The sequence below is a fragment of the Crinia signifera genome, chromosome 1, assembly GCF_055691185.1.
Source record: "Crinia signifera chromosome 1, ASM5569118v1, whole genome shotgun sequence".
NCBI classification, from domain to species: Eukaryota; Metazoa; Chordata; class Amphibia; order Anura; family Myobatrachidae; genus Crinia; species Crinia signifera.
Window position 1 is genome coordinate 229,708,830 of NC_139217.1, and position 26,472 is coordinate 229,735,301.

At 42.8% G+C, this 26,472-nt stretch overlaps 19 non-coding genes and 23 pseudogenes across 19 annotated transcripts; all 42 read right to left on the reverse strand.

Annotated features, from left to right (window-relative positions):
* Positions 1 to 288: 288 nt before the first annotated feature.
* On the reverse strand, positions 289 to 407 carry LOC146045982 (5S ribosomal RNA). The gene has a single exon (XR_014465708.1). It is a non-coding gene; the product is annotated as a 5S ribosomal RNA (ribosomal RNA).
* Positions 408 to 740: 333 nt separating this feature from the next.
* Positions 741 to 859, reverse strand: LOC146033936 (5S ribosomal RNA). The gene has a single exon (XR_014459350.1). It is a non-coding gene; the product is annotated as a 5S ribosomal RNA (ribosomal RNA).
* Positions 860 to 1,206: 347 nt separating this feature from the next.
* Positions 1,207 to 1,325, reverse strand: LOC146033804 (5S ribosomal RNA). Its single transcript, XR_014459218.1, has one exon. It is a non-coding gene; the product is annotated as a 5S ribosomal RNA (ribosomal RNA).
* A 345-nt stretch (positions 1,326 to 1,670) lies between these two features.
* Positions 1,671 to 1,789, reverse strand: LOC146046428 (5S ribosomal RNA). Its single transcript, XR_014465885.1, has one exon. It is a non-coding gene; the product is annotated as a 5S ribosomal RNA (ribosomal RNA).
* Positions 1,790 to 2,135: 346 nt separating this feature from the next.
* Positions 2,136 to 2,254, reverse strand: LOC146037371 (5S ribosomal RNA; annotated as a pseudogene).
* Positions 2,255 to 2,599: 345 nt separating this feature from the next.
* Positions 2,600 to 2,718, reverse strand: LOC146042573 (5S ribosomal RNA). Its single transcript, XR_014463924.1, has one exon. It is a non-coding gene; the product is annotated as a 5S ribosomal RNA (ribosomal RNA).
* A 345-nt stretch (positions 2,719 to 3,063) lies between these two features.
* Positions 3,064 to 3,182, reverse strand: LOC146036730 (5S ribosomal RNA; annotated as a pseudogene).
* A 345-nt stretch (positions 3,183 to 3,527) lies between these two features.
* On the reverse strand, positions 3,528 to 3,646 carry LOC146035639 (5S ribosomal RNA; annotated as a pseudogene).
* A 345-nt stretch (positions 3,647 to 3,991) lies between these two features.
* Positions 3,992 to 4,110, reverse strand: LOC146042627 (5S ribosomal RNA). The gene has a single exon (XR_014463949.1). It is a non-coding gene; the product is annotated as a 5S ribosomal RNA (ribosomal RNA).
* A 345-nt stretch (positions 4,111 to 4,455) lies between these two features.
* On the reverse strand, positions 4,456 to 4,574 carry LOC146036761 (5S ribosomal RNA; annotated as a pseudogene).
* Positions 4,575 to 4,919: 345 nt separating this feature from the next.
* LOC146042678 (5S ribosomal RNA) lies at positions 4,920 to 5,038 on the reverse strand. Its single transcript, XR_014463971.1, has one exon. It is a non-coding gene; the product is annotated as a 5S ribosomal RNA (ribosomal RNA).
* Positions 5,039 to 12,241: 7,203 nt separating this feature from the next.
* On the reverse strand, positions 12,242 to 12,360 carry LOC146035557 (5S ribosomal RNA; annotated as a pseudogene).
* A 345-nt stretch (positions 12,361 to 12,705) lies between these two features.
* Positions 12,706 to 12,824, reverse strand: LOC146045590 (5S ribosomal RNA). The gene has a single exon (XR_014465490.1). It is a non-coding gene; the product is annotated as a 5S ribosomal RNA (ribosomal RNA).
* Positions 12,825 to 13,169: 345 nt separating this feature from the next.
* LOC146037121 (5S ribosomal RNA) lies at positions 13,170 to 13,288 on the reverse strand (annotated as a pseudogene).
* Positions 13,289 to 13,633: 345 nt separating this feature from the next.
* LOC146036317 (5S ribosomal RNA) lies at positions 13,634 to 13,752 on the reverse strand (annotated as a pseudogene).
* A 346-nt stretch (positions 13,753 to 14,098) lies between these two features.
* On the reverse strand, positions 14,099 to 14,217 carry LOC146035301 (5S ribosomal RNA; annotated as a pseudogene).
* A 345-nt stretch (positions 14,218 to 14,562) lies between these two features.
* Positions 14,563 to 14,681, reverse strand: LOC146040947 (5S ribosomal RNA). Its single transcript, XR_014463460.1, has one exon. It is a non-coding gene; the product is annotated as a 5S ribosomal RNA (ribosomal RNA).
* Positions 14,682 to 15,027: 346 nt separating this feature from the next.
* Positions 15,028 to 15,146, reverse strand: LOC146038894 (5S ribosomal RNA; annotated as a pseudogene).
* A 346-nt stretch (positions 15,147 to 15,492) lies between these two features.
* LOC146043082 (5S ribosomal RNA) lies at positions 15,493 to 15,611 on the reverse strand. The gene has a single exon (XR_014464119.1). It is a non-coding gene; the product is annotated as a 5S ribosomal RNA (ribosomal RNA).
* A 345-nt stretch (positions 15,612 to 15,956) lies between these two features.
* Positions 15,957 to 16,075, reverse strand: LOC146037323 (5S ribosomal RNA; annotated as a pseudogene).
* Positions 16,076 to 16,421: 346 nt separating this feature from the next.
* On the reverse strand, positions 16,422 to 16,540 carry LOC146043138 (5S ribosomal RNA). Its single transcript, XR_014464139.1, has one exon. It is a non-coding gene; the product is annotated as a 5S ribosomal RNA (ribosomal RNA).
* A 345-nt stretch (positions 16,541 to 16,885) lies between these two features.
* Positions 16,886 to 17,004, reverse strand: LOC146035644 (5S ribosomal RNA; annotated as a pseudogene).
* Positions 17,005 to 17,349: 345 nt separating this feature from the next.
* LOC146038022 (5S ribosomal RNA) lies at positions 17,350 to 17,468 on the reverse strand (annotated as a pseudogene).
* A 345-nt stretch (positions 17,469 to 17,813) lies between these two features.
* LOC146042716 (5S ribosomal RNA) lies at positions 17,814 to 17,932 on the reverse strand. Its single transcript, XR_014463989.1, has one exon. It is a non-coding gene; the product is annotated as a 5S ribosomal RNA (ribosomal RNA).
* A 346-nt stretch (positions 17,933 to 18,278) lies between these two features.
* On the reverse strand, positions 18,279 to 18,397 carry LOC146036221 (5S ribosomal RNA; annotated as a pseudogene).
* Positions 18,398 to 18,744: 347 nt separating this feature from the next.
* On the reverse strand, positions 18,745 to 18,863 carry LOC146037415 (5S ribosomal RNA; annotated as a pseudogene).
* Positions 18,864 to 19,208: 345 nt separating this feature from the next.
* On the reverse strand, positions 19,209 to 19,327 carry LOC146034169 (5S ribosomal RNA). Its single transcript, XR_014459581.1, has one exon. It is a non-coding gene; the product is annotated as a 5S ribosomal RNA (ribosomal RNA).
* Positions 19,328 to 19,672: 345 nt separating this feature from the next.
* Positions 19,673 to 19,791, reverse strand: LOC146036387 (5S ribosomal RNA; annotated as a pseudogene).
* A 345-nt stretch (positions 19,792 to 20,136) lies between these two features.
* Positions 20,137 to 20,255, reverse strand: LOC146035478 (5S ribosomal RNA; annotated as a pseudogene).
* Positions 20,256 to 20,600: 345 nt separating this feature from the next.
* On the reverse strand, positions 20,601 to 20,719 carry LOC146041302 (5S ribosomal RNA). Its single transcript, XR_014463472.1, has one exon. It is a non-coding gene; the product is annotated as a 5S ribosomal RNA (ribosomal RNA).
* Positions 20,720 to 21,065: 346 nt separating this feature from the next.
* Positions 21,066 to 21,184, reverse strand: LOC146038706 (5S ribosomal RNA; annotated as a pseudogene).
* A 346-nt stretch (positions 21,185 to 21,530) lies between these two features.
* LOC146043258 (5S ribosomal RNA) lies at positions 21,531 to 21,649 on the reverse strand. Its single transcript, XR_014464257.1, has one exon. It is a non-coding gene; the product is annotated as a 5S ribosomal RNA (ribosomal RNA).
* A 345-nt stretch (positions 21,650 to 21,994) lies between these two features.
* On the reverse strand, positions 21,995 to 22,113 carry LOC146035563 (5S ribosomal RNA; annotated as a pseudogene).
* Positions 22,114 to 22,458: 345 nt separating this feature from the next.
* LOC146045639 (5S ribosomal RNA) lies at positions 22,459 to 22,577 on the reverse strand. Its single transcript, XR_014465536.1, has one exon. It is a non-coding gene; the product is annotated as a 5S ribosomal RNA (ribosomal RNA).
* A 345-nt stretch (positions 22,578 to 22,922) lies between these two features.
* Positions 22,923 to 23,041, reverse strand: LOC146037129 (5S ribosomal RNA; annotated as a pseudogene).
* Positions 23,042 to 23,386: 345 nt separating this feature from the next.
* LOC146036322 (5S ribosomal RNA) lies at positions 23,387 to 23,505 on the reverse strand (annotated as a pseudogene).
* Positions 23,506 to 23,851: 346 nt separating this feature from the next.
* Positions 23,852 to 23,970, reverse strand: LOC146035307 (5S ribosomal RNA; annotated as a pseudogene).
* Positions 23,971 to 24,315: 345 nt separating this feature from the next.
* On the reverse strand, positions 24,316 to 24,434 carry LOC146041434 (5S ribosomal RNA). The gene has a single exon (XR_014463484.1). It is a non-coding gene; the product is annotated as a 5S ribosomal RNA (ribosomal RNA).
* Positions 24,435 to 24,780: 346 nt separating this feature from the next.
* Positions 24,781 to 24,899, reverse strand: LOC146037382 (5S ribosomal RNA; annotated as a pseudogene).
* Positions 24,900 to 25,245: 346 nt separating this feature from the next.
* Positions 25,246 to 25,364, reverse strand: LOC146043380 (5S ribosomal RNA). The gene has a single exon (XR_014464378.1). It is a non-coding gene; the product is annotated as a 5S ribosomal RNA (ribosomal RNA).
* Positions 25,365 to 25,709: 345 nt separating this feature from the next.
* Positions 25,710 to 25,828, reverse strand: LOC146037327 (5S ribosomal RNA; annotated as a pseudogene).
* Positions 25,829 to 26,174: 346 nt separating this feature from the next.
* Positions 26,175 to 26,293, reverse strand: LOC146043501 (5S ribosomal RNA). Its single transcript, XR_014464499.1, has one exon. It is a non-coding gene; the product is annotated as a 5S ribosomal RNA (ribosomal RNA).
* Positions 26,294 to 26,472: the final 179 nt, after the last annotated feature.

Sequence of the window (26,472 nt, forward strand, 5' to 3'; positions counted from 1 at the left end):
AAGTTTCCTAACTGTATTGGCTTACTGAAAAAAATCATGTGTTGGTAATGTAAAAAGACCTACAGGACATGATATTAGCAGGGGGTCTTAAATTAAACTACAAAAGAGGCTCAACACTGTTTAGCTGCCAAAAGCAGTTGGAATTGGGCATAAACAGTGTGGTAAGTCTTTAGGTGATGGCTATTGTGTCTGTTTGACCTCTTCCAAATGTCTGTGCTGGTAATAAAAATAAAAAGTTTCCAATTTAAATAGCTAGAGAATAAAAACAATTTGCCAGTAATGTGAAAAAACCTACAGCACCTGGTTTTCCCATGTGGTCTCCCACCCAAGTACTAACCAGGCCCAACACTGCTTAGCTTCCAAGATCAGACGAGATTGGGCCTATTTAATGTGGTATGGCTGTAGGTGAGATACAGGCACTTTTTTGCCCTCTTCTACATCTATCACCAGGTAAGCTAATAAAAAAGTTTCCTAACTGTATTGGCTTACTGAAAAAAATCATGTGTTGGTAATGTAAAAAGACCTACAGGACATGATATTAGCAGGGGGTCTTAAATTAAACTACTAAAGAGGCTCAACACTGTTTAGCTGCCAAAAGCAGTTGGAATTGGGCCTAAGTCTTTAGGTGATGGCTATTGTGTCTGTTTGACCTCTTCCAAATGTCTGTGCTGGCAATAAAAAGAAAATGTTTCCAATTTAAATAGCTAGAGAATAAAAACAATTTGCCAGTAATGAGAAAAAACCTACAGCACCTGGTGTTCCCATGTGGTCTCCCACCCAAGTACTAACCAGGCCCAACACTGCTTAGCTTCAAAGATCAGACGAGATTGGGCCTATCCAATGTGGTATGGCTGTAGGCGAGATACAGGCACTTTTTTGCCCTCTTCTACTTCTATCACCCGGTAAGCTAATACAAAAGTTTCCTAACTGTATTGGCTTACTGAAAAAAATCATGTGTTGGTAATGTAAAAAGACCTACAGGACATGATATTAGCAGGGGGTCTTAAATTAAACTACAAAAGAGGCTCAACACTGTTTATCTGCCAAAAGCAGTTGGAATTGGGCCTAAACAGTGTGGTAAGTCTTTAGGTGATGGCTATTGTGTCTGTTTGACCTCTTCCAAATGTCTGTGCTGGCAATAAAAAGAAAAAAAGTTTCCAATTTAAATAGCTAGAGAATAAAAACAATTTGCCAGTAATGTGAAAAAACCTACAGCACCTGGTGTTCCCATGTGGTCTCCCACCCAAGTACTAACCAGGCGCAACACTGCTTAGCTTCCAAGATCAGACGAGATTGGGCCTATCCAATGTGGTATGGCTGTAGGTGAGATACAGGCACTTTTTTGCCCTCTTCTACATCTATCACCAGGTAAGCTAATAAAAAAGTTTCCAAACTGTATTGGCTTACTGAAAAAAATCATGTGTTGGTAATGTAAAATGACCTACAGGACATGATATTAGCAGGGGGTCTTAAATTAAACTACTAAAGAGGCTCAACACTGTTTAGCTGCCAAAAGCATTTGGAATTGGGCCTAAACAGTGTGGTAAGTCTTTAGGTGATGGCTATTGTGTCTGTTTGACCTCTTCCAAATGTATGTGCTGGCAATAAAAAGAAAAAGTTTCCAATTTAAATTGCTAGAGATTAAAAACAATTTGCCAGTAATGTGAAAAAACCTACTGCACCTGGTGTTCCCATGTGGTCTCCCACCCAAGTACTAACCAGGCCCAACACTGCTTAGCTTCCAAGATCAGACGAGATTGGGCCTATCCAATGTGGTATGGCTGTAGGTGAGATACAGGCACTTTTTTGCCCTCTTCTACTTCTATCACCAGGTAAGCTAATAAAAATGTTTCCTAACTGTATTGGCTTACTGAAAAAAATCATGTGTTGGTAATGTAAAAAGACCTACAGGACATGATATTAGCAGGGGGTCTTAAATTAAACTACTAAAGAGGCTCAACACTGTTTAGCTGCCAAAAGCAGTTGGAATTGGGCCTAAACAGTGTGGTAAGTCTTTAGGTGATGGCTATTGTGTCTGTTTGACCTCTTCCAAATGTCTGTGCTGGCAATAAAAAAAAAAAAAATTCCAATTTAAATAGCTAGAGAATAAAAACAATTTGCCAGTAATGTGAAAAAATCTACAGCAGCTGGTGTTCCCATGTGGTCTCCCACCCAAGTACTAACCAGGCCCAACACTGCTTAGCTTCAAAGACCAGACGAGATTGGGCCTATCCAATGTGGTATGGCTGTAGGTGAGATACAGGCACTTTTTTGCCCTCTTCTACTTCTATCACCCGGTAAGCTAATACAAAAGTTTCCTAACTGTATTGGCTTACTGAAAAAAATCATGTGTTGGTAATGTAAAAAGACCTACAGGACATGATATTAGCAGGGGGTCTAAAATTAAACTACTAAAGAGGCTCAACACTGTTTAGCTGCCAAAAGCAGTTGGAATTGGGCCTAAACAGTGTGGTAAGTCTTTAGGTGATGGCTATTGTGTCTGTTTGACCTCTTCCAAATGTCTGTGCTGGCAATAAAAAGAAAAAGTTTCCAATTTAAATAGCTAGAGAATAAAAACAATTTGCCAGTAATGTGAAAAAACCTACAGCACCTGGTGTTCCCATGAGGTCTCCCACCCAAGTACTAACCAGGCCCAACACTGCTTAGCTTCCAAGATCGGACGAGATTGGGCCGATCCAATGTGGTATGGCTGTAAGTGAGATACAGGCACTTTTTTGCCCTCTTCTACTTCTATCACCAGGTAAGCTAATAAAAAAGTTTCCTAACTGTATTGGCTTACTGAAAAAAATCATGTGTTGGTAATGTAAAAAGACCTACAGGACATGATATTAGCAGGGGGTCTTAAATTAAACTACTAAAGAGGCTCAACACTGTTTAGCTGCCAAAAGCAGTTGGAATTGGGCCTAAACAGTGTGGTAAGTCTTTAGGTGATGGCTATTGTGTCTGTTTGACCTCTTCCAAATGTCTGTGCTGGCAATAAAAAGAAAAAGTTTCCAATTTAAATAGCTAGAGAATAAAAACTATTTGCCAGTAATGTGAAAAAAACCACAGCACCTGGTGTTCCCATGTGGTCTCCCACCCAAGTACTAACCAGGCCAAACACTGCTTAGCTTCCAAGATCAGGCGAGATTGGGCCTATCCAATGTGGTATGGCTGTAGGTGAGATACAGGCACTTTTTTGCCCTCTTCTACATCTATCACCAGGTAAGCTAATAAAAAAGTTTCCTAACTGTATTGGCTTACTGAAAAAAATCATGTGTTGGTAATGTAAAAAGACCTACAGGACATGATATTAGCAGGGGGTCTAAAATTAAACTACTAAAGAGGCTCAACACTGTTTAGCTGCCAAAAGCAGTTGGAATTGGGCCTAAACAGTGTGGTAAGTCTTTAGGTGATGGCTATTGTGTCTGTTTGACCTCTTCCAAATGTCTGTGCTGGCAATAAAAAGAAAAAGTTTCCAATTTAAATAGCTAGAGAATAAAAACTATTTGCCAGTAATGTGAAAAAAACCACAGCACCTGGTGTTCCCATGTGGTCTCCCACCCAAGTACTAACCAGGCCAAACACTGCTTAGCTTCCAAGATCAGACGAGATTGGGCCTATCCAATGTGGTATGGCTGTAGGTGAGATACAGGCACTTTTTTGCCCTCTTCTACATCTATCACCAGGTAAGCTAATAAAAAAGTTTCCTAACTGTATTGGCTTACTGAAAAAAATCATGTGTTGGTAATGTAAAAAGACCTACAGGACATGATATTAGCAGGGGGTCTAAAATTAAACTACTAAAGAGGCTCAACACTGTTTAGCTGCCAAAAGCAGTTGGAATTGGGCCTAAACAGTGTGGTAAGTCTTTAGGTGATGGCTATTGTGTCTGTTTGACCTCTTCCAAATGTCTGTGCTGGCAATAAAAAGAAAAAGTTTCCAATTTAAATAGCTAGAGAATAAAAACAATTTGCCAGTAATGTGAAAAAACCTACAGCACCTGGTGTTCCCATGAGGTCTCCCACCCAAGTACTAACCAGGCCCAACACTGCTTAGCTTCCAAGATCGGACGAGATTGGGCCGATCCAATGTGGTATGGCTGTAAGTGAGATACAGGCACTTTTTTGCCCTCTTCTACTTCTATCACCAGGTAAGCTAATAAAAAAGTTTCCTAACTGTATTGGCTTACTGAAAAAAATCATGTGTTGGTAATGTAAAAAGACCTACAGGACATGATATTAGCAGGGGGTCTTAAATTAAACTACAAAAGAGGCTCAACACTGTTTAGCTACCAAAAGCAGTTGGAATTGGGCCTAAACAGTGTGGTAAGTCTTTAGGTGATGGCTATTGTGTCTGTTTGACCTCTTCCAAATGTCTGTGCTGGCAATAAAAAGAAAAAGTTTCCAATTTAAATAGCTAGAGAATAAAAACTATTTGCCAGTAATGTGAAAAAAACCACAGCACCTGGTGTTCCCATGTGGTCTCCCACCCAAGTATTAACCAGGCCAAACACTGCTTAGCTTCCAAGATCAGACGAGATTGGGCCTATCCAATGTGGTATGGCTGTAGGTGAGATACCGGCACTTTTTTGCCCTCTTCTACATCTATCACCAGGTAAGCTAATAAAAAAGTTTCCTAACTGTATTGGCTTACTGAAAAAAATCATGTGTTGGTAATGTAAAAAGACCTACAGGACATGATATTAGCAGGGGGTCTAAAATTAAACTACTAAAGAGGCTCAACACTGTTTAGCTGCCAAAAGCAGTTGGAATTGGGCCTAAACAGTGTGGTAAGTCTTTAGGTGATGGCTATTGTGTCTGTTTGACCTCTTCCAAATGTCTGTGCTGGCAATAAAAAGAAAAAGTTTCCAATTTAAATAGCTAGAGAATAAAAACAATTTGCCAGTAATGTGAAAAAACCTACAGCACCTGGTGTTCCCATGAGGTCTCCCACCCAAGTACTAACCAGGCCCAACACTGCTTAGCTTCCAAGATCGGACGAGATTGGGCCGATCCAATGTGGTATGGCTGTAAGTGAGATACAGGCACTTTTTTGCCCTCTTCTACTTCTATCACCAGGTAAGCTAATAAAAAAGTTTCCTAACTGTATTGGCTTACTGAAAAAAATCATGTGTTGGTAATGTAAAAAGACCTACAGGACGGGGGGCGTGGCTTGGCGGCCATCGGCAGAGGTCGCGCTTTGGATGGGCTCCGGTGGTCCTTGCTCTTAGCTGGCCTCTGCAGGTTCCCACTTGCCTGCAAAAACACCCACACTGCCCCTCACCCACCCCTGTGCCCTCCGGCACTGGTCTCTCCGAGCCGCGGAGTCGGGGTGCCTTTTTTAAGGCGCCTGCGGATTGCGGCCTACCAGTAGTTGGAGGCCGGGGCCTCTATTTCAGTGCCGACCCGGAGGTGATCCGGATGTCGCGGGGTTGACGCTCCGGAAGAGCCCCTGCTGCCTGCAGACGGGCCATCAAACAGGTACCTCTCCCCCAGCCGCCGACGACACCCCCGTGCTGCCGGTCCGGGCGCAGTGAGAGACACACTGTAACCCGGCTGCGACCCGGCGTTCCTCCCTCGCTCTCGCCCCGGGGCTGCCTGTGCGACCGCAGTGACGGTCTCACTGCTGCTAGTGACAGAGACTGTCACTGGGAACCCCTGGCTCTCCCCTCCGTCTCCAACGGCAGGTATAGCAGCCGCCTGCGGGGGGGTCAGAAGTCGGCACATCTGACGTCTGTGGGGATCTCTACCTCCCTCTCTGCTCTACAGCTCCCTGATCCCTGCCTTGCGCGGCAGGTCAGGGACTACAGCAGCCAAAGATCATAACCCCTCAATCCCCAGGCTTTCACACAATAACCCCCCCTGGCTTCCCCTGATAATCAGTGCTCTCATACTAAGAATCCCTCTACCAGCTGCTCCCTCTTGTGGCTCACCGGACACCTCCAGCCCATCTCACGTCATATCATTAAGCTGTCCCTGCTAAGGGGAGAATAAATTACAAAAAAAAAAAAAAAATTATATATAAAAAAAAATAAAAATAACAAAAAAAATATATATATACATAATAAAAGGGTAAAAAAAAAAAAAGGAGGAAGAAATAACAGCCAGTGAACGCACGCAAGCAGCTCGTGTTCTCCCTCTGTGACCCCCAGGAGCCGACAAATGTGAGCCCCCCCCCTCTGCCATGCCGCCCCACTAACGGGGGAATGTGACCTTTGTCCCCTAAGATACACAGTGCTCCACCTACATGTAACCGCCACTTAGCTACTTCTCTTAAATGGGCAAAAGAGGGAAAGGATCTCAAAGCCGAACCCCTCAAAAACCTCGCACCAGCACCCACCAACAGAGCTTACGCTCCTTTCTTTCCACCCCACACTCCGCTGACTCCCCAGAAGCCCCCTCAGACGGGGCCGCCTCCACCTCTTCCAGTATGGCCGCAACCCCCCCACCAGGGCCCTCGCAGGACACCATAGCACAGTTAAGAGGTGAAATATCAGAGATCCTCTCTCATGTTAAATCACTGCCCTCTAAACAGGACATGCAGGCCCTTGAAACGAGGCTCCACGAATCTCTTCAATCCCAAATATCGCTGGTCCAGAACGATGTGACCCATATAGGCACACGTGTTGCTGCACTAGAAGATGACAGAGACGAAGTGCATTCCCAGCTCCTTCACCTGCATGAATCGCTAACCCAACAATCTCTAGACTTGCGGGCAGCGCAAAGCAAATTAGACGATTTAGACAACCGTGGACGTAGGAACAACCTGCGGATCCGCGGCCTACCAGAGGACATCCCCCCGTCGGGCCTAATGGACGCTCTCAACAAAATCTTTGGAGAGATCTTGAACCTTGACCCAAATGACTCAATCGAATTCGACCGGGCCCATAGGGCCTTACGGCCGAGAGGAGCGGCAACAGATCGCCCGAGAGATGTTATCTGTCGTGTCCATTACTTCTCCCAAAAGGAGGAAATCCTCCGCAAGACACGCAACTTGGAAGCAGTAGAGTTTGGAGGAACTAACATTCAAATTTTCCAAGACCTTTCCTGGCGCACTCTTCAGCAACGAAGGATGCTGAAGCCCCTCACGGAGGCCCTTCGCCACAAAAATATCAAATACCGCTGGGGTTTCCCACTGTCTATCCAGGTCTCGCACAGTGGCCAACCTATCACCCTCAAAGATCCTTCAGGTCTCCCGGACTTCTGTTCCACACTTGGTCTGGACCCAATACAACTGCCGGATTGGCAGGCCTTCTCTCTCCCCCCCATTCCCACACCGAGCCTACCGAGAAGGCCCCGTTGGGATCGGGTCAAATCCCCCAAGAAAAAGTCCAGAGATGCAGGCCCCTCCTCAACTTCAGACCCCCCGTGACCTGCTGGGACCTCCCTCCTTGCCCATATCTGTCCTTCACCCATTCCGCTGAGTTGGAAGGCTGACCGTATTGTATTACGACTCCTTTGAATGTGTTACCTTATGATATACTACCTGTTAATAAGCATTGTGTTTATTGTTACATATTACTGTTTGCTCCTATTACTCCCCCCACTTAGGTGGACGAAGGCACTGACCCCCAGTGTGCCCCCTGCCGCAACCGTTTTTTCTCCGTGACATAGGGGCTCTGGTAGTCCCCTTTTTTTTGTCCGGATGCGGCTCTTCTTTTTTTGTTCTCAGATTGTTTACTATTCTACTGTACTAGAAATTGTTACTGAATATGATTACTTTTGTCTCAATCTCTTCCCTCATTGCTATCCCTTTTCCCTGGCCTCCCCCCCCCCTCTTTCCTCCTTCCGGTATCCTAGCTCTAAGTTTCTCTGTCCTCTTCCTCCCTCATGACCACCTCTCTCAGGATTCTATCCATAAATGCTAGAGGGTTGAACGTCCCAGAAAAGAGGTCCCAGGCCCTTCGGTCATTCCATGCTGAGAAGGCCGACATAGTCCTGGTGCAGGAGACCCACTTCCGACAGTCCGAGACCGTCCCCAAACTTAGTAACCACTATTTCCCTACTGCCCACTACTCTAACTTCTCCCAATCCAAGTCTAAGGGAGTAGCAGTCCTTTTTGCTAAACATCTACCAGTATCCAATATTGCTGTACATGAGTTGGAGGAAGGGAGATGCCTTCTTATTACCTGCACTATAGCCAACTCCGCTATTACCATAGTTAACATATACGCCCCTAACCAGGGCCAACCGGCCTTCCTAGAGAAAATGCTAGATAAGATTTCGACCATGCGTGTCGGCCTTCTGGTCATTGGTGGTGACTTGAACTGGGCTCTTGACCCTCGACTAGACGCCTCCTCTGGGTCCACCCGCCCTGAGCGGACACTCCGCAGAGTAAGACGGCTACTCCATGCTCACCAGCTGTCCGACATCTGGCGTATCTTACACCCCTCGGAAAGAGACTATACCCACTTCTCCCCCCCGCACCAATCCTACTCTAGAATTGACTACCTACTAATAGACCATAACCACCTCCAGATTGCACACAAGGCCAAAATTGGCCCAATGACTTGGTCAGACCACGCCCCCATCTCATTAGATCTCTCCCTAAGACCTACCTTATTAGGTCACCGACCCTGGTGCTTTAATGAATCCTTACTTAACGACACGTATTGCAGGTCCCAACTAGAAGAGACCATCAAGGATTACATCGACAATAACTCGACCCCTGAAGTTTCCAAGCTCTCAATTTGGGAGGCGCACAAGTGCGTCCTGAGGGGGAAGTGCATCCAGTTAAACTCCTTTCTTAAAAAACAGAGATCTGGCCAGATTGAGAAACTTCTCAGGGACATACAGACTCTTGAATCTTCCCATAAGACCTCCCTCTCCCCCGACACTTATTGTGAACTCCTTGCTGCTCGGTCGGAACTAAATAGGATCCTTCTAGATAAGATCAAATTCTCCTATAGAAAATGCCGTAGCAAATACTATAAATGGGGCAATAAACCTGGTAAAATGTTGGCCCGTGCTCTTCGCGAAAAGAGGGCCATTTCCTTTATATCTTCTATCAGGGATGGGACGGACCGAACTCTCCACGAGACTGATAAGATAGCGGAAGCTTTCTGCTCCTACTATTCCTCGCTCTATAACCTCCCCCCTACAGATTCCTTCCCTGATGCTGGGGAGAAGCAACGCGCGATAGGTAATTACCTTACCAGAGTAGGGTTCCCGAAACTCAGTGCATCCAATATAGAGGAACTAGAAAAACCATTCACACTCCTCGAATTAGAGGAAGCTATAAAATCAACCCCCACCGGGAAGAGCCCAGGCCCGGATGGCTTCCCCATTGTTTACTATAAGGCCTTCAAGGACAAACTGCTCCCCATGCTTTTGGAAGCCTTTAACTCGATCTCAGACTCGACCCCCTTTTCCAACCAGTCCCTTGAAGCCACCATTACAGTTATCCCCAAAGAGGGCAAAGACCCGTCCCTTTGCCCCAGCTACCGCCCTATATCACTCTTGAATTCGGACCTGAAACTCTTCGCCAAACTCTTAGCAAACAGACTGAAGCTGCTTCTCCCGAGCATCATACATAGTGATCAAGTAGGGTTTGTCCCGGGACGCGAGGCCCGTGACAATACCTCCAAAATTCTGGCTCTAGTTCACCGCATTTCTAAGACGGGTGCTCCAGCGATCCTGCTCTCTACTGACGCCGAAAAAGCATTTGACAGGATCGATTGGAGCTTCATGTCAGGTATCCTCCAACACATGGGATTGGGTCCCACTTTCTCCCAACACATTCTCTCCCTATACCGTACACCATCAGCCAGGGTCAAGGTCAACGGCTCTCTCTCCTCTTCCTTTAATATTAGGAACGGCACTCGCCAGGGCTGTCCCCTTTCGCCACTAATATTTATTCTCTGCATGGAGGCCCTAGCTCTCTCTATCAGAGCGAACCCAGATATCTCTGGCTTCGCCCTCCATGGCCAGGAATATAAACTGGCCCTATTTGCTGACGACCTACTTGCAACACTCACTTCTCCGATCACCTTCCTCCCTAACTTAATGGAGGAGTTTCGCCTCTTTGGGGACCTCTCCAACTTTAAAATTAATTACGCAAAGTCAATTGCATTAAATATTTCCACCCCCCCTAATATTATCTCCGGCCTCAAATCAGCGTTTCCTTTCACCTGGCATGACTCCCAACTAAAATACCTAGGTGTAGTCATCACTAGATGCCCCTCCCGACTCTTTGAGGCTAACTTCACCCCCCTCCTTACGAAATTGCGGCATGACCTGTGTTCGTGGAGAGCCCGGCCTTTCTCATGGTTTGGTAGATTGGGGATCCTGAAGATGAACTTCCTCCCCAGGATCCTATATCTTCTCCAGACCCTCCCCATTAAGATCCCTCAACATTGGTTCAAGGATATACAGGCCATAATACGTGATTTTGTTTGGGCAGGAAGGCGACCGCGTCTGAGACTAGATCTCCTACATAGACCAACATCTAGGGGAGGCTTAAGACTCCCATATATCCAAGGATACTATCAGGCTTCACTGCTAACTAGGATCATTGAATGGTCAAGAAGGGATACGTCAAAACAATGGGTTCGGATCGAGCAGCAGGAACTACAAACCCCGGTATACATAGCCCCATGGCTCCCCTCCTTGCCTGACTTAAACCACCCCACTATAGGGCCCACCATGCAAACATGGAAATCCCTTAGGAAACTCCCCTCCATTTCCTCAAAGACCTCCCCGTATAGGTCCTTTCTTGCACTTAGCTGCTTTCCTCCTGGTACAGACCTGACGGCCTTCAGCCGCTGGTTAGACGGGGGACTCTTCCGAGTGGGACAGCTGGTGAGCGCGGGACGTTTTCTGTCTTTTGATGAGGTTAAAGCTGAATGGAACTTACCAGATGCGGAATATTGGCGGTTCCTACAGGTTCGTCACTATCTCTACTCTCTCGGCCCCTCCAACACGCTAACCAACCCCCCATCACCCTTTGAACTCCTCTGCGCCAATAAGTCCCCCCCCTGCCACACAATCTCCACACTATACAATCTTATCCTGGCAGATACCAGCCTCAAACCTCCCCACTTTACGGTCGCTTGGGACCACGAACTGGGGAAGGAGATAGGTGAGGCCAACTGGGAAAAGATCTTCTGCCTGGCTCACGCATGTTCCACCAATGTGGGAGTCCGCGAAACACAATACAAGCTAATATCTCGCTGGTACAGATGTCCAGATACCCTCTCTAAAATGGGTACTGGAGTTCCCAACATCTGCTGGCGCTGCTCCGGGGCCCCAGGGAATCCACTGCACATTTGGTGGCAGTGTCCTCTTATCCTGCCTTTTTGGTCTGAGATTTTCAGACTGTCTGAGATTATTCTGGGAGACCAGATCCCCACTGACCAACTATTCTGGTTATTCCACCTCTCGCCAGCCCCTATCTCGAGATACAAAAACTCCCTGTTATGCCACCTGAACAACGCAGCTAAATCAGTTATCCCGGTCCGATGGCGCTCCTCCTCTCCTCCTACAACAAAGGACTGGTTCAAAAAAATAGACTTTTACATGGACACGGAGGACATCTTATCTTCTGCCGAGGACAGACATGCCCAGTTTAGGAATACGTGGTCCCGATGGCTGCTCTTCAAGGATACCAAGACATACAAAGAAGCAATGGTATCCTAATCCTCTTATTGCCCCCCCCCCTTTTTTTTTTTTTTTTAACGACTTTTTCTACTCTCCCGCCCTCCCCCCCCTCCACGCTTACTCTCCTGCTGACCTTCTCTGTCAAAAGCGTTCGAAGCTCCGCATACGCTATCCCATAAATACACGACTATACTTTCTATCTTGTTTAACGACAAACTCATTAGCAAACCGGAATACCCCTCCCCCATCTCCTACCCATACCTTCTCCTCTCACTTTCCCCTCCCTCCATATACCAGTTTTTGTGTATTCTATTAAGCAAATATACTGTTCTTTATTTGACAAATTAACAATGGATTTATACTTTATTTGCTGTACCTAAAATCAATAAAAATCTATTTGCAATAAAAAGACCTACAGGACATGATATTAGCAGGGGGTCTTAAATTAAACTACTAAAGAGGCTCAACACTGTTTAGCTGCCAAAAGCAGTTGGAATTGGGCCTAAACAGTGTGGTAAGTCTTTAGGTGATGGCTATTGTGTCTGTTTGACCTCTTCCAAATGTCTGTGCTGGCAATAAAAAGAAAAAGTTTCCAATTTAAATAGCTAGAGAATAAAAACTATTTGCCAGTAATGTGAAAAAACCTACAGCACCTGGTGTTCCCATGTGGTCTCCCACCCAAGTACTAACCAGGCCAAACACTGCTTAGCTTCCAAGATCAGACAAGATTGGGCCTATCCAATGTGGTATGGCTGTAGGTGAGATACAGGCACTTTTTTGCCCTCTTCTACATCTATCACCAGGTAAGCTAATAAAAAAGTTTCCTAACTGTATTGGCTTACTGAAAAAAATCATGTGTTGGTAATGTAAAAAGACCTACAGGACATGATATTAGCAGGGGGTCTAAAATTAAACTACTAAAGAGGCTCAACACTGTTTAGCTGCCAAAAGCAGTTGGAATTGGGCCTAAACAGTGTGGTAAGTCTTTAGGTGATGGCTATTGTGTCTGTTTGACCTCTTCCAAATGTCTGTGCTGGCAATAAAAAGAAAAAGTTTCCAATTTAAATAGCTAGAGAATAAAAAAAATTTGCCAGTAATGTGAAAAAACCTACAGCACCTGGTGTTCCCATGTGGTCTCCCACCCAAGTACTAACCAGGCCCAACACTGCTTAGCTTCCAAGATCGGACGAGATTGGGCCGATCCAATGTGGTATGGCTGTAAGTGAGATACAGGCACTTTTTTGCCCTCTTCTACTTCTATCACCAGGTAAGCTAATAAAAAAGTTTCCTAACTGTATTGGCTTACTGAAAAAAATCATGTGTTGGTAATGTAAAAAGACCTACAGGACATGATATTAGCAGGGGGTCTTAAATTAAACTACAAAAGAGGCTCAACACTGTTTAGCTGCCAAAAGCAGTTGGAATTGGGCCTAAACAGTGTGGTAAGTCTTTAGGTGATGGCTATTGTGTCTGTTTGACCTCTTCCAAATGTCTGTGCTGGCAATAAAAAGAAAAAGTTTCCAATTTAAATAGCTAGAGAATAAAAACAATTTGCCAGTAATGTGAAAAAACCTACAGCACCTGGTGTTCCCATGTGGTCTCCCACCCAAGTACTAACCAGGCCCAACACTGCTTAGCTTCAAAGATCAGTCAAGATTGGGCCTATCCAATGTGGTATGGCTGTATGTGAGATACAGGCACTTTTTTGCCCTCTTCTACATCTATCACCAGGTAAGCTAATAAAAAAGTTTCCTAACTGTATTGGCTTACTGAAAAAAATCATGTGTTGGTAATGTAAAAAGACCTACAGGACATGATATTAGCAGGGGGTCTTAAATTAAACTACTAAAGAGGCTCAACACTGTTTAGCTGCCAAAAGCAGTTGGAATTGGGCCTAAACAGTGTGGTAAGTCTTTAGGTGATGGCTATTGTGTCTGTTTGACCTCTTCCAAATGTCTGTACTGGCAATAAAAAGAAAAAGTTTCCAATTTAAATAGCTAGAGAATAAAAACAATTTGCAAGTAATGTGAAAAAATCTACAGCACCTGGTGTTCCCATGTGGTCTCCCACCCAAGTACTAACCAGGCCCAACACTGCTTAGCTTCAAAGAACAAACGAGATTGGGCCTATCCAATGTGGTATGGCTGTAGGTGAGATACAGGCACTTTTTTGCCCTCTTCTACTTCTATCACCAGGTAAGCTAACACAAAAGTTTCCTAACTGTATTTGCTTACTGAAAAAAATCATGTGTTGGTAATGTAAAAAGACCTACAGGACATGATATTAGCAGGGGGTCTTAAATTAAACTAAAAAAAGAGGTTCAACACTGTTTAGCTGCCAAAAGCAGTTGGAATTGGGCCTAAACAATGTGGTAAGTCTTTAGGTGATGGCTATTGTGTCTGTTTGACCTCTTCCAAATGTCTGTGCTGGCAATAAAAAGAAAAAGTTTCCAATTTAAATAGCTAGAGAATAAAAACAATTTGCCAGTAATGTGAAAAAACCTACAGCACCTGGTGTTCCCATGTGGTCCCCCACCCAAGTACTAACCAGACCCAACACTGCTTAGCTTCCAAGATCAATCGAGATTGGGCCTATCCAATGTGGTATGGCTGTAGGTGAAATAACGGCACTTTTTTGCCCTCTTCTACATCTATCACCAGGTAAGCTAATAAAAAAGTTTCCTAACTGTATTGGCTTACTGAAAAAAATCATGTGTTGGTAATGTAAAAAGACCTACAGGACATGATATTAGCAGGGGGTCTTAAATTAAACTACTAAAGAGGCTCAACACTGTTTAGCTGCCAAAAGCAGTTGGAATTGGGCCTAAACAGTGTGGTAAGTCTTTAGGTGATGGCTATTGTGTCTGTTTGACCTCTTCCAAATGTCTGTGCTGGCAATAAAAAGAAAAAGTTTCCAATTTAAATAGCTAGAGAATAAAAACAATTTGCCAGTAATGTGAAAAAACCTACAGCACCTGGTGTTCCCATGTGGTCTCCCACCCAAGTACTAACCAGGCCCAACACTGCTTAGCTTCCAAGATCAGACGAGATTGGGCCCATCCAATGTGGTATGGCTGTAGGTGAGATACAGGCACTTTTTTGCCCTCTTCTACTTCTATCACCAGGTAAGCTAATAAAAAAGTTTCCTAACTGTATTGGCTTACTGAAAAAAATCATGTGTTGGTAATGTAAAAAGACCTACAGGACATGATATTAGCAGGGGGTCTTAAATTAAACTACTAAAGAGGCTCAACACTGTTTAGCTGCCAAAAGCAGTTGGAATTGGGCCTAAACAGTGTGGTAAGTCTTTAGGTGATGGCTATTGTGTCTGTTTGACCTCTTCCAAATGTCTGTGCTGGCAATAAAAAAAAAAAAAATTCCAATTTAAATAGCTAGAGAATAAAAACAATTTGCCAGTAATGTGAAAAAATCTACAGCAGCTGGTGTTCCCATGTGGTCTCCCACCCAAGTACTAACCAGGCGCAACACTGCTTAGCTTCAAAGACCAGACGAGATTGGGCCTATCCAATGTGGTATGGCTGTAGGTGAGATACAGGCACTTTTTTGCCCTCTTCTACTTCTATCACCCGGTAAGCTAATACAAAAGTTTCCTAACTGTATTGGCTTACTGAAAAAAAATCATGTGTTGGTAATGTAAAAAGACCTACAGGACATGATATTAGCAGGGGGTCTTAAATTAAACTACTAAAGAGGCTCAACACTGTTTAGCTGCCAAAAGCAGTTGGAATTGGGCCTAAACAGTGTGGTAAGTCTTTAGGTGATGGCTATTGTGTCTGTTTGACCTCTTCCAAATGTCTGTGCTGGCAATAAAAAGAAAAAGTTTCCAATTTAAATAGCTAGAGAATAAAAACAATTTGCCAGTAATGTGAAAAAACCTACAGCACCTGGTGTTCCCATGTGGTCTCCCACCCAAGTACTAACCCGGCCCAACACTGCTTAGCTTCCAAGATCGGACGAGATTGGGCCGATCCAATGTGGTATGGCTGTAAGTGAGATACAGGCACTTTTTTGCCCTCTTCTACTTCTATCACCATGTAAGCTAATACAAAAGTTTCCTAACTGTATTGGCTTACTGAAAAAAATCATGTGTTGGTAATGTAAAAAGACCTACAGGACATGATATTAGCAGGGGGTCTTAAATTAAACTACTAAAGAGGCTCAACACTGTTTAGCTGCCAAAAGCAGTTGGAATTGGGCCTAAACAGTGTGGTAAGTCTTTAGGTGATGGCTATTGTGTCTGTTTGACCTCTTCCAAATGTCTGTGCTGGCAATAAAAAGAAAAAGTTTCCAATTTAAATAGCTAGAGAATAAAAACAATTTGCCAGTAATGTGAAAAAAACCACAGCACCTGGTGTTCCCATGTGGTCTCCCACCCAAGTACTAACCAGGCCAAACACTGCTTAGCTTCAAAGACCAGACGAGATTGGGCCTATCCAATGTGGTATGGCTGTAGGTGAGATACAGGCACTTTTTTGCCCTCTTCTACTTCTATCACCCGGTAAGCTAATACAAAAGTTTCCTAACTGTATTGGCTTACTGAAAAAAAATCATGTGTTGGTAATGTAAAAAGACCTACAGGACATGATATTAGCAGGGGGTCTTAAATTAAACTACTAAAGAGGCTCAACACTGTTTAGCTGCCAAAAGCAGTTGGAATTGGGCCTAAACAGTGTGGTAAGTCTTTAGGTGATGGCTATTGTGTCTGTTTGACCTCTTCCAAATGTCTGTGCTGGCAATAAAAAGAAAAAGTTTCCAATTTAAATAGCTAGAGAATAAAAACAATTTGCCAGTAATGTGAAAAAACCTACAGCACCTGGTGTTCCCATGTGGTCTCCCACCCAAGTACTAACCCGGCCCAACACTGCTTAGCTTCCAAGATCGGACGAGATTGGGCCGATCCAATGTGGTATGGCTGTAAGTGAGATACAGGCACTTTTTTGCCCTCTTCTACTTCTATCACCATGTAAGCTAATACAAAAGTTTCCTAACTGTATTGGCTTACTGAAAAAAATCATGTGTTGGTAATGTAAAAAGACCTACAGGACATGATATTAGCAGGGGGTCTTAAATTAAACTACTAAAGAGGCTCAACACTGTTTAGCTGCCAAAAGCAGTTGGAATTGGGCCTAAACAGTGTGGTAAGTCTTTAGGTGATGGCTATTGTGTCTGTTTGACCTCTTCCAAATGTCTGTGCTGGCAATAAAAAGAAAAAGTTTCCAATTTAAATAGCTAGAGAATAAAAACAATTTGCCAGTAATGTGAAAAAAACCACAGCACCTGGTGTTCCCATGTGGTCTCCCACCCAAGTACTAACCAGGCCAAACACTGCTTAGCTTCCAAGATCAGACGAGATTGGGCCTATCCAATGTGGTATGGCTGTAGGTGAGATACAGGCACTTTTTTGCACTCTTCTACATCTATCACCAGGTAAGCTAATAAAAAAGTTTCCTAACTGTATTGGCTTACTGAAAAAAATCATGTGTTGGTAATGTAAAAAGACCTACAGGACATGATATTAGCAGGGGGTCTAAAATTAAACTACTAAAGAGGCTCAACACTGTTTAGCTGCCAAAAGCAGTTGGAATTGGGCCTAAACAGTGTGGTAAGTCTTTAGGTGATGGCTATTGTGTCTGTTTGACCTCTTCCAAATGTCTGTGCTGGCAATAAAAAGAAAACGTTTCCAATTTAAATAGCTAGAGAATAAAAACTATTTGCCAGTAATGTGAAAAAAACCACAGCACCTGGTGTTCCCATGTGGTCTCCCACCCAAGTACTAACCAGGTCAAACACTGCTTAGCTTCCAAGATGAGACGAGATTGGGCCTATCCAATGTGGTATGGCTGTAGGTGAGATACAGGCACTTTTTTGCCCTCTTCTACATCTATCACCAGGTAAGCTAATAAAAAAGTTTCCTAACTGTATTGGCTTACTGAAAAAAATCATGTGTTGGTAATGTAAAAAGACCTACAGGACATGATATTAGCAGGGGGTCTAAAATTAAACTACTAAAGAGGCTCAACACTGTTTAGCTGCCAAAAGCAGTTGGAATTGGGCCTAAACAGTGTGGTAAGTCTTTAGGTGATGGCTATTGTGTCTGTTTGACCTCTTCCAAATGTCTGTGCTGGCAATAAAAAGAAAAAGTTTCCAATTTAAATAGCTAGAGAATAAAAACAATTTGCCAGTAATGTGAAAAAACCTACAGCACCTGGTGTTCCCATGAGGTCTCCCACCCAAGTACTAACCAGGCCCAACACTGCTTAGCTTCCAAGATCGGACGAGATTGGGCCGATCCAATGTGGTATGGCTGTAAGTGAGATACAGGCACTTTTTTGCCCTCTTCTACTTCTATCACCAGGTAAGCTAATAAAAAAAGTTTCCTAACTGTATTGGCTTACTGAAAAAAATCATGTGTTGGTAATGTAAAAAGACCTACAGGACATGATATTAGCAGGGGGTCTTAAATTAAACTACTAAAGAGGCTCAACACTGTTTAGCTGCCAAAAGCAGTTGGAATTGGGCCTAAACAGTGTGGTAAGTCTTTAGGTGATGGCTATTGTGTCTGTTTGACCTCTTCCAAATGTCTGTGCTGGCAATAAAAAGAAAAAGTTTCCAATTTAAATAGCTAGAGAATAAAAACTATTTGCCAGTAATGTGAAAAAACCTACAGCACCTGGTGTTCCCATGTGGTCTCCCACCCAAGTACTAACCAGGCCCAACACTGCTTAGCTTCAAAGATCAGACGAGATTGGGCCTATCCAATGTAATATGGCTGTAGGCGAGATACAGGCACTTTTTTGCCCTCTTCTACTTCTATCACCCGGTAAGCTAATACAAAAGTTTCCTAACTGTATTGGCTTACTGAAAAAAATCATGTGTTGGTAATGTAAAAAGACCTACAGGACATGATATTAGCAGGGGGTCTTAAATTAAACTACAAAAGAGGCTCAACACTGTTTAGCTGCCAAAAGCAGTTGGAATTGGGCCTAAACAGTGTGGTAAGTCTTTAGGTGATGGCTATTGTGTCTGTTTGACCTCTTCCAAATGTCTGTGCTGGCAATAAAAAGAAAAAAAGTTTCCAATTTAAATAGCTAGAGAATAAAAACAATTTGCAAGTAATGTGAAAAAACCTACAGCACGTGGTGTTCCCATGTGGTCTCCCACCCAAGTACTAACAAGGCGCAACACTGCTTAGCTTCCAAGATCAGACGAGATTGGGCCTATCCAATGTGGTATGGCTGTAGGTGAGGTACAGGCACTTTTTTGCCCTCTTCTACATCTATCACCAGGTAAGCTAATAAAAAAGTTTCCAAACTGTATTGGCTTACTGAAAAAAATCATGTGTTGGTAATGTAAAAAGACCTACAGGACATGATATTAGCAGGGGGTCTTAAATTAAACTACTAAAGAGGCTCAACACTGTTTAGCTGCCAAAAGCAGTTGGAATTGGGCCTAAACAGTGTGGTAAGTCTTTAGGTGATGGCTATTGTGTCTGTTTGACCTCTTCCAAATGTCTGTGCTGGCAATAAAAAGAAAAAGTTTCCAATTTAAATTGCTAGAGATTAAAAACAATTTGCCAGTAATGTGAAAAAACCTACTGCACCTGTTGTTCCCATGTGGTCTCCCACCCAAGTACTAACCAGGCCCAACACTGCTTAGCTTCCAAGATCAGACGAGATTGGGCCTATCCAATGTGGTATGGCTGTAGGTGAGATACAGGCACTTTTTTGCCCTCTTCTACTTCTATCACCAGGTAAGCTAATAAAAATGTTTCCTAACTGTATTGGCTTACTGAAAAAAATCATGTGTTGGTAATGTAAAAAGACCTACAGGACATGATATTAGCAGGGGGTCTTAAATTAAACTACTAAAGAGGCTCAACACTGTTTAGCTGCCAAAAGCAGTTGGAATTGGGCCTAAACAGTGTGGTAAGTCTTTAGGTGATGGCTATTGTGTCTGTTTGACCTCTTCCAAATGTCTGTGCTGGCAATAAAAAGAAAAAGTTTCCAATTTAAATAGCTAGAGAATAAAAACAATTTGCCAGTAATGTGAAAAAACCTACAGCACCTGGTGTTCCCATGTGGTCTCCCACCCAAGTACTAACCAGGCCCAACACTGCTTAGCTTCAAAGAACAAACGAGATTGGGCCTATCCAATGTGGTATGGCTGTATGTGAGATACAGGCACTTTTTTGCCCTCTTCTACTTCTATCACCAGGTAAGCTAACACAAAAGTTTCCTAACTGTATTGGCTTACTGAAAAAAATCATGTGTTGGTAATGTAAAAAGACCTACAGGACATGATATTAGCAGGGGGTCTTAAATTAAACTACAAAAGAGGCTCAACACTGTTTAGCTGCCAAAAGCAGTTGGAATTGGGCCTAAACAGTGTGGTAAGTCTTTAGGTGATGGCTATTGTGTCTGTTTGACCTCTTCCAAATGTCTGTGCTGGCAATAAAAAGAAAAAGTTTCCAATTTAAATAGCTAGAGAATAAAAACAATTTGCCAGTAATGTGAAAAAACCTACAGCACCTGGTGTTCTCATGTGGTCCCCCACCCAAGTACTAACCAGACCCAACACTGCTTAGCTTCCAAGATCAATCGAGATTGGGCCTATCCAATGTGGTATGGCTGTAGGTGAAATAACGGCACTTTTTTGCCCTCTTCTACATCTATCAACAGGTAAGCTAATAAAAAAGTTTCCTAACTGTATTGGCTTACTGAAAAAAATCATGTGTTGGTAATGTAAAAAGACCTACAGGACATGATATTAGCAGGGGGTCTTAAATTAAACTACTAAAGAGGCTCAACACTGTTTAGCTGCCAAAAGCAGTTGGAATTGGGCCTAAACAGTGTGGTAAGTCTTTAGGTGATGGCTATTGTGTCTGTTTGACCTCTTCCAAATGTCTGTGCTGGCAATAAAAAGAAAAAGTTTCCAATTTAAATAGCTAGAGAATAAAAACAATTTGCCAGTAATGTGAAAAAACCTACAGCACCTGGTGTTCCCATGTGGTCTCCCACCCAAGTACTAACCAGGCCCAACACTGCTTAGCTTCCAAGATCAGACGAGATTGGGCCCATCCAATGTGGTATGGCTGTAGGTGAGATACAGGCACTTTTTTGCCCTCTTCTACTTCTATCACCAGGTAAGCTAATAAAAAAGTTTCCTAACTGTATTGGCTTACTGAAAAAAATCATGTGTTGGTAATGTAAAAAGACCTACAGGACATGATATTAGCAGGGGGTCTTAAATTAAACTACTAAAGAGGCTCAACACTGTTTAGCTGCCAAAAGCAGTTGGAATTGGGCCTAAACAGTGTGGTAAGTCTTTAGGTGATGGCTATTGTGTCTGTTTGACCTCTTCCAAATGTCTGTGCTGGCAATAAAAAAAAAAAAAATTCCAATTTAAATAGCTAGAGAATAAAAACAATTTGCCAGTAATGTGAAAAAATCTACAGCAGCTGGTGTTCCCATGTGGTCTCCCACCCAAGTACTAACCAGGCACAACACTGCTTAGCTTCAAAGACCAGACGAGATTGGGCCTATCCAATGTGGTATGGCTGTAGGTGAGATACAGGCACTTTTTTGCCCTCTTCTACTTCTATCACCCGGTAAGCTAATACAAAAGTTTCCTAACTGTATTGGCTTACTGAAAAAAAATCATGTGTTGGTAATGTAAAAAGACCTACAGGACATGATATTAGCAGGGGGTCTTAAATTAAACTACTAAAGAGGCTCAACACTGTTTAGCTGCCAAAAGCAGTTGGAATTGGGCCTAAACAGTGTGGTAAGTCTTTAGGTGATGGCTATTGTGTCTGTTTGACCTCTTCCAAATGTCTGTGCTGGCAATAAAAAGAAAAAGTTTCCAATTTAAATAGCTAGAGAATAAAAACAATTTGCCAGTAATGTGAAAAAACCTACAGCACCTGGTGTTCCCATGTGGTCTCCCACCCAAGTACTAACCCGGCCCAACACTGCTTAGCTTCCAAGATCGGACGAGATTGGGCCGATCCAATGTGGTATGGCTGTAAGTGAGATACAGGCACTTTTTTGCCCTCTTCTACTTCTATCACCATGTAAGCTAATACAAAAGTTTCCTAACTGTATTGGCTTACTGAAAAAAATCATGTGTTGGTAATGTAAAAAGACCTACAGGACATGATATTAGCAGGGGGTCTTAAATTAAACTACTAAAGAGGCTCAACACTGTTTAGCTGCCAAAAGCAGTTGGAATTGGGCCTAAACAGTGTGGTAAGTCTTTAGGTGATGGCTATTGTGTCTGTTTGACCTCTTCCAAATGTCTGTGCTGGCAATAAAAAGAAAAAGTTTCCAATTTAAATAGCTAGAGAATAAAAACTATTTGCCAGTAATGTGAAAAAACCTACAGCACCTGGTGTTCCCATGTGGTCTCCCACCCAAGTACTAACCAGGCCAAACACTGCTTAGCTTCCAAGATCAGACAAGATTGGGCCTATCCAATGTGGTATGGCTGTAGGTGAGATACAGGCACTTTTTTGCCCTCTTCTACATCTATCACCAGGTAAGCTAATAAAAAAGTTTCCTAACTGTATTGGCTTACTGAAAAAAATCATGTGTTGGTAATGTAAAAAGACCTACAGGACATGATATTAGCAGGGGGTCTAAAATTAAACTACTAAAGAGGCTCAACACTGTTTAGCTGCCAAAAGCAGTTGGAATTGGGCCTAAACAGTGTGGTAAGTCTTTAGGTGATGGCTATTGTGTCTGTTTGACCTCTTCCAAATGTCTGTGCTGGCAATAAAAAGAAAAAGTTTCCAATTTAAATAGCTAGAGAATAAAAAAAATTTGCCAGTAATGTGAAAAAACCTACAGCACCTGGTGTTCCCATGTGGTCTCCCACCCAAGTACTAACCAGGCCCAACACTGCTTAGCTTCCAAGATCGGACGAGATTGGGCCGATCCAATGTGGTATGGCTGTAAGTGAGATACAGGCACTTTTTTGCCCTCTTCTACTTCTATCACCAGGTAAGCTAATAAAAAAGTTTCCTAACTGTATTGGCTTACTGAAAAAAATCATGTGTTGGTAATGTAAAAAGACCTACAGGACATGATATTAGCAGGGGGTCTTAAATTAAACTACAAAAGAGGCTCAACACTGTTTAGCTGCCAAAAGCAGTTGGAATTGGGCCTAAACAGTGTGGTAAGTCTTTAGGTGATGGCTATTGTGTCTGTTTGACCTCTTCCAAATGTCTGTGCTGGCAATAAAAAGAAAAAGTTTCCAATTTAAATAGCTAGAGAATAAAAACAATTTGCCAGTAATGTGAAAAAACCTACAGCACCTGGTGTTCCCATGTGGTCTCCCACCCAAGTACTAACCAGGCCCAACACTGCTTAGCTTCAAAGATCAGTCAAGATTGGGCCTATCCAATGTGGTATGGCTGTATGTGAGATACAGGCACTTTTTTGCCCTCTTCTACATCTATCACCAGGTAAGCTAATAAAAAAGTTTCCTAACTGTATTGGCTTACTGAAAAAAATCATGTGTTGGTAATGTAAAAAGACCTACAGGACATGATATTAGCAGGGGGTCTTAAATTAAACTACTAAAGAGGCTCAACACTGTTTAGCTGCCAAAAGCAGTTGGAATTGGGCCTAAACAGTGTGGTAAGTCTTTAGGTGATGGCTATTGTGTCTGTTTGACCTCTTCCAAATGTCTGTACTGGCAATAAAAAGAAAAAGTTTCCAATTTAAATAGCTAGAGAATAAAAACAATTTGCAAGTAATGTGAAAAAATCTACAGCACCTGGTGTTCCCATGTGGTCTCCCACCCAAGTACTAACCAGGCCCAACACTGCTTAGCTTCAAAGAACAAACGAGATTGGGCCTATCCAATGTGGTATGGCTGTAGGTGAGATACAGGCACTTTTTTGCCCTCTTCTACTTCTATCACCAGGTAAGCTAACACAAAAGTTTCCTAACTGTATTTGCTTACTGAAAAAAATCATGTGTTGGTAATGTAAAAAGACCTACAGGACATGATATTAGCAGGGGGTCTTAAATTAAACTAAAAAAAGAGGTTCAACACTGTTTAGCTGCCAAAAGCAGTTGGAATTGGGCCTAAACAATGTGGTAAGTCTTTAGGTGATGGCTATTGTGTCTGTTTGACCTCTTCCAAATGTCTGTGCTGGCAATAAAAAGAAAAAGTTTCCAATTTAAATAGCTAGAGAATAAAAACAATTTGCCAGTAATGTGAAAAAACCTACAGCACCTGGTGTTCCCATGTGGTCCCCCACCCAAGTACTAACCAGACCCAACACTGCTTAGCTTCCAAGATCAATCGAGATTGGGCCTATCCAATGTGGTATGGCTGTAGGTGAAATAACGGCACTTTTTTGCCCTCTTCTACATCTATCACCAGGTAAGCTAATAAAAAAGTTTCCTAACTGTATTGGCTTACTGAAAAAAATCATGTGTTGGTAATGTAAAAAGACCTACAGGACATGATATTAGCAGGGGGTCTTAAATTAAACTACTAAAGAGGCTCAACACTGTTTAGCTGCCAAAAGCAGTTGGAATTGGGCCTAAACAGTGTGGTAAGTCTTTAGGTGATGGCTATTGTGTCTGTTTGACCTCTTCCAAATGTCTGTGCTGGCAATAAAAAGAAAAAGTTTCCAATTTAAATAGCTAGAGAATAAAAACAATTTGCCAGTAATGTGAAAAAACCTACAGCACCTGGTGTTCCCATGTGGTCTCCCACCCAAGTACTAACCAGGCCCAACACTGCTTAGCTTCCAAGATCAGACGAGATTGGGCCCATCCAATGTGGTATGGCTGTAGGTGAGATACAGGCACTTTTTTGCCCTCTTCTACTTCTATCACCAGGTAAGCTAATAAAAAAGTTTCCTAACTGTATTGGCTTACTGAAAAAAATCATGTGTTGGTAATGTAAAAAGACCTACAGGACATGATATTAGCAGGGGGTCTTAAATTAAACTACTAAAGAGGCTCAACACTGTTTAGCTGCCAAAAGCAGTTGGAATTGGGCCTAAACAGTGTGGTAAGTCTTTAGGTGATGGCTATTGTGTCTGTTTGACCTCTTCCAAATGTCTGTGCTGGCAATAAAAAAAAAAAAAATTCCAATTTAAATAGCTAGAGAATAAAAACAATTTGCCAGTAATGTGAAAAAATCTACAGCAGCTGGTGTTCCCATGTGGTCTCCCACCCAAGTACTAACCAGGCCCAACACTGCTTAGCTTCAAAGACCAGACGAGATTGGGCCTATCCAATGTGGTATGGCTGTAGGTGAGATACAGGCACTTTTTTGCCCTCTTCTACTTCTATCACCCGGTAAGCTAATACAAAAGTTTCCTAACTGTATTGGCTTACTGAAAAAAAATCATGTGTTGGTAATGTAAAAAGACCTACAGGACATGATATTAGCAGGGGGTCTTAAATTAAACTACTAAAGAGGCTCAACACTGTTTAGCTGCCAAAAGCAGTTGGAATTGGGCCTAAACAGTGTGGTAAGTCTTTAGGTGATGGCTATTGTGTCTGTTTGACCTCTTCCAAATGTCTGTGCTGGCAATAAAAAGAAAAAGTTTCCAATTTAAATAGCTAGAGAATAAAAACAATTTGCCAGTAATGTGAAAAAACCTACAGCACCTGGTGTTCCCATGTGGTCTCCCACCCAAGTACTAACCCGGCCCAACACTGCTTAGCTTCCAAGATCGGACGAGATTGGGCCGATCCAATGTGGTATGGCTGTAAGTGAGATACAGGCACTTTTTTGCCCTCTTCTACTTCTATCACCATGTAAGCTAATACAAAAGTTTCCTAACTGTATTGGCTTACTGAAAAAAATCATGTGTTGGTAATGTAAAAAGACCTACAGGACATGATATTAGCAGGGGGTCTTAAATTAAACTACTAAAGAGGCTCAACACTGTTTAGCTGCCAAAAGCAGTTGGAATTGGGCCTAAACAGTGTGGTAAGTCTTTAGGTGATGGCTATTGTGTCTGTTTGACCTCTTCCAAATGTCTGTGCTGGCAATAAAAAGAAAAAGTTTCCAATTTAAATAGCTAGAGAATAAAAACAATTTGCCAGTAATGTGAAAAAAACCACAGCACCTGGTGTTCCCATGTGGTCTCCCACCCAAGTACTAACCAGGCCAAACACTGCTTAGCTTCAAAGACCAGACGAGATTGGGCCTATCCAATGTGGTATGGCTGTAGGTGAGATACAGGCACTTTTTTGCCCTCTTCTACTTCTATCACCCGGTAAGCTAATACAAAAGTTTCCTAACTGTATTGGCTTACTGAAAAAAAATCATGTGTTGGTAATGTAAAAAGACCTACAGGACATGATATTAGCAGGGGGTCTTAAATTAAACTACTAAAGAGGCTCAACACTGTTTAGCTGCCAAAAGCAGTTGGAATTGGGCCTAAACAGTGTGGTAAGTCTTTAGGTGATGGCTATTGTGTCTGTTTGACCTCTTCCAAATGTCTGTGCTGGCAATAAAAAGAAAAAGTTTCCAATTTAAATAGCTAGAGAATAAAAACAATTTGCCAGTAATGTGAAAAAACCTACAGCACCTGGTGTTCCCATGTGGTCTCCCACCCAAGTACTAACCCGGCCCAACACTGCTTAGCTTCCAAGATCGGACGAGATTGGGCCGATCCAATGTGGTATGGCTGTAAGTGAGATACAGGCACTTTTTTGCCCTCTTCTACTTCTATCACCATGTAAGCTAATACAAAAGTTTCCTAACTGTATTGGCTTACTGAAAAAAATCATGTGTTGGTAATGTAAAAAGACCTACAGGACATGATATTAGCAGGGGGTCTTAAATTAAACTACTAAAGAGGCTCAACACTGTTT